A 3,594-nucleotide genomic window follows, 5' to 3' on the forward strand; every position below is an offset into this window, starting at 1 on the left:
TTTCTTGTTTCTGATTTCTTGCTTTCAGAATGGGAATGTCTATCTTCTGCTTGCCCCACCACTGTATTTTGGAAGCAGATAACTGGTTTCACACATTCATAGCTGAACAGGAATTTTGCCTGAAAGTGTATCATACCTTGAGTTGTAGCCACATTGGACTGAGATATTTAGATGAGGTTTGGGACTTACTGGTCCTTAGCATCAAGACGTCAGGGCTCTTGGGATTGAGGTGAATGTATTTTTCATGTGAGAAGAACATGAGTCCTCAGGGGCCAGAATGTTATAGGCTGGATTGGGTGCTCCCCAAATCCAAATGTTGCAGTCCTAACTCCCCGTGCCTTAGAATATCTGGAGATAAGGCCTTTGAAGAATTAAGTTAAAAGAAAGTCACTAGACTATGCCCCAATTCAATCTTACTATTATATGGTATTGTTGCTATAAAAAGAGGAAAGCTGGAAATACCAGGGCGCTTGCTCATAGAAGAAAGACCATGTGAGGACACAGCCGGGAGGTGGCCATCTGCAAGCCAAGAAGAGGAGCCTCAGAAGGCACCAAATGGACCAAGATCTGGATATTTGAATTCTAGGCTTCAGAACTGTGAGGAAGCAAATGTTGTTTAAGCCATCCAGTCTGAGGTATTCTGTTATGGGAGCCCTACTGAACTAACACGGTAGTCCACCACTGGTCACTGACTCACCACCTTAGGTTGGGACCTTATCATGACCTTTCTCTCTGGACTCTGGTTTCCACATCTGAAAATGACAGGTTGGACTACTGATATGTAAATCTGTCATCTGTTTCAGAATCAGTGTTGATTTTTATGTGATAGCAGCTGTGCTCTTGTTTTTTAACCTAATTTCCTGTTGTCCCTCATCTATAAAAGCCAGAAGTGGGCTGAGGCAGGGTTACAATTAGACATAGGAATCCAAGATCTCTCTGCACCTGTGTTCACTTCCTGGTGACCATAACAGAGAACCGTACCCAAAATGTGCTGCCTCACACTTCCGGAGGCGGTGAGTCCGAGACGAGAGTGTCAACAGGACTGGCTCCTGCTGAGGCCTGGGAGGAAGAATCTGTTCTTCCTCTCCCCTAACGGTGGTGGTTTGCTTGCGGCCTCTGGCTAAACACCACCTTGATTTCTGCCTTCGTCTCCCTGTGGGATTCTTCTGTGTGCATGTCCGTGACCAGATTTCCCCAACTTCAGTCGCATTGGATTAAGGTCCACCCTAACGACCTCGTTTTAATGTGATTACCCCTATCAAGACCTTACCTCGGTGTAAGGTTACATTCTGAGGTACTGGAGTTTAGGACTCCACCCTAAGACATTTGAAGGGATACAATTCAAGTCATCAATAACATCGTCCCTAGCTTTCCACCTCTCCCCAGAGTAAGTATCACGAAAACTCCTCCAGGTCATCTCCCTGCCACATCTTCATCCTGACTCTCCTGCCTGCTGCTTTGTGTCTGTTGCTCAGTCGTCTCTTTCTGGCCACTCCAGAGTCAGCAATGTGGAGGCTGCACTTGGTAATCAACCTCCCCTTCCACAGGAGTCCACAGCGATGCAGGTGCAGCCTCCCTTGGATCCATGTTCTCCAACCCACGGACGTGCCCATTTTCAAACCCATCTGGATCAAACCCCACTCGAGTCAAAACCCCCAACTTTCCCACACACCCCCACCACTCATCTGAGGGGATATGAATGTGAAAACTCACAGATCCCCAGGAAGTAGGTTGAACATGGCCTTCATATGCAGAAGTGGAAAAAAGATGTAGACCAAAGAGCATGAAGGTGGACTTCCCCCAAAACAGAACTGTCTTCTGAGGGCGGGCCCTTTGTAGGACAGGCTAGGTGAGTGTTCTAGGAATCCTTCTGTATCAGTGCACCAGCTGGCAGTTGTTTTTGAGGCTGTGCTTGGCTTCGGTGAATTTTTTTTTAAGATTCTGTCAACAAGTTTGCCCTTTACATGAGGGATGATTTACAAGTGCACCCACCTGCCCACACTGCATTGAGTGTTCAGCAGTTTTTTACCAAAAGCCACATGACCACTGTGCCCCACCCTCTCTATTCACTTGATCCTGCCCTGAGTGACTGTGTTTTATATCCCCAGATGGAAAAAGTCCTCAAAGAGAAATGTTTTGCAGATGTGGAAGAAGTGAAACAAAAGAGAAGAGCAGAAGCACTAAAAGCCATCAAACCCAAATGAGTTCAGAAACTGTTCGAGCAGTGGAAAAGCCATCTCGATAGGTGTATTGTATCAAATGGAGAGAACTTCAAAGGTTCATTTCAAAACACTTCAGTTCAAACATGCAAGAATAAGTACACACTTTTTAAAATAAATTCTGTTTGGCTCCCCCCTCATATGTCCCTAGTTTGTAAGACCATTTCTTTTCTTGTACCCCGTATCCTTCTTAGCAAGCTGCTGCCGTGCTTGGAGAAGACTGGAGGGTGGGGAGCTCTGCAGGCCCACAGCGGTCTCCTTGTTTTCACGAGTGGTTCCCAGGCGAGAAGACCAAGTCACATGCCCTCAGCCTTTGGAAACCCTGTTATAAGAATCGATTCTCTGCACTTGGAAAGCACAATTTCCATTTGTCATTTAAGGATGTTGGTACACTGGAGGCTAGGGATAAAAATAACATATAAGCCGATAATTACTTTTAAAAAATGGATGCCTTTGTTCTCATTAACACACAGCATACCAAAGCATAATTCGAAATGGCCTTTTAATTAGAAACGGCCTTTTCCAAAGCCAACACTGAGGTTGCCATGGTGAGAACAATTTTTAGTATCATCACCTAAAGAAGGAATAAAGTATCAGAAACATATGCAGTTTGTTAGGTTCTAAACACTAGCACAGTGATGTTTTTCTTTTTCTAAAAAGGTGAATTTAATGGAAATTCAACCTTCTATTGTAGACCATGACTCCCTACAAGGGTCCCCGTTTCAAAACACCATAAATGTATTTGAAAAGGTGGGGGTGGGCTGGGGGTTGCATCCCTTACCACGTCTGTGAGGGAGCAGTGGAGTTCCCTGAGCACAGCCTGAGGAGGTAAAGATGATATCGCCCTCCAGGGCTGTTGCAAATGCCTGCGGTCAGTCCTCAGACGGCTCCTCTTCCTCTGGCCTCTGCGCTGCTTACGTGCCATCCTGCATTCACACTTAGCCAAGCTAGACTGATAGTCATGCCTCTCAACTTTTAGGAATTCATTTCCAAAAAATTACTACAGACTTCATCCCTAAAGACGTCAGAGGGAAAATGAGGACAATGGGTTTGCATTTCACAGCTTCCTACCTCAGTTAAAACCACAAAAATCTCTATTCAATATTGCTGTTCTCTAACATTTCTTCCTGGGCTGTTTCAGCCACCGAAGACTTCTCTGGTGGACTGTCTTCACTCATTAGCTCAGGCTCTCAGGCCTCTTTCTCTTTCTCCTGAATTCTTCCTCACCATTTTCTCTCCTCCCCTCTATTATGCGGAAGAATCTAACTCTGTCTTTAATCCGACACTCACAGTTGCATAACCCAAACCATCCTGAGGTTCATCAGGACCTCATGTGATAAAACGTTACAAACACTTTATGTTAAGGTCCGTGCTC

Source organism: Sturnira hondurensis, unplaced genomic scaffold, assembly GCF_014824575.4.
Source record: "Sturnira hondurensis isolate 20B ecotype Veracruz unplaced genomic scaffold, ASM1482457v3 Scaffold0005279, whole genome shotgun sequence".
Classification (NCBI taxonomy): Eukaryota; Metazoa; Chordata; class Mammalia; order Chiroptera; family Phyllostomidae; genus Sturnira; species Sturnira hondurensis.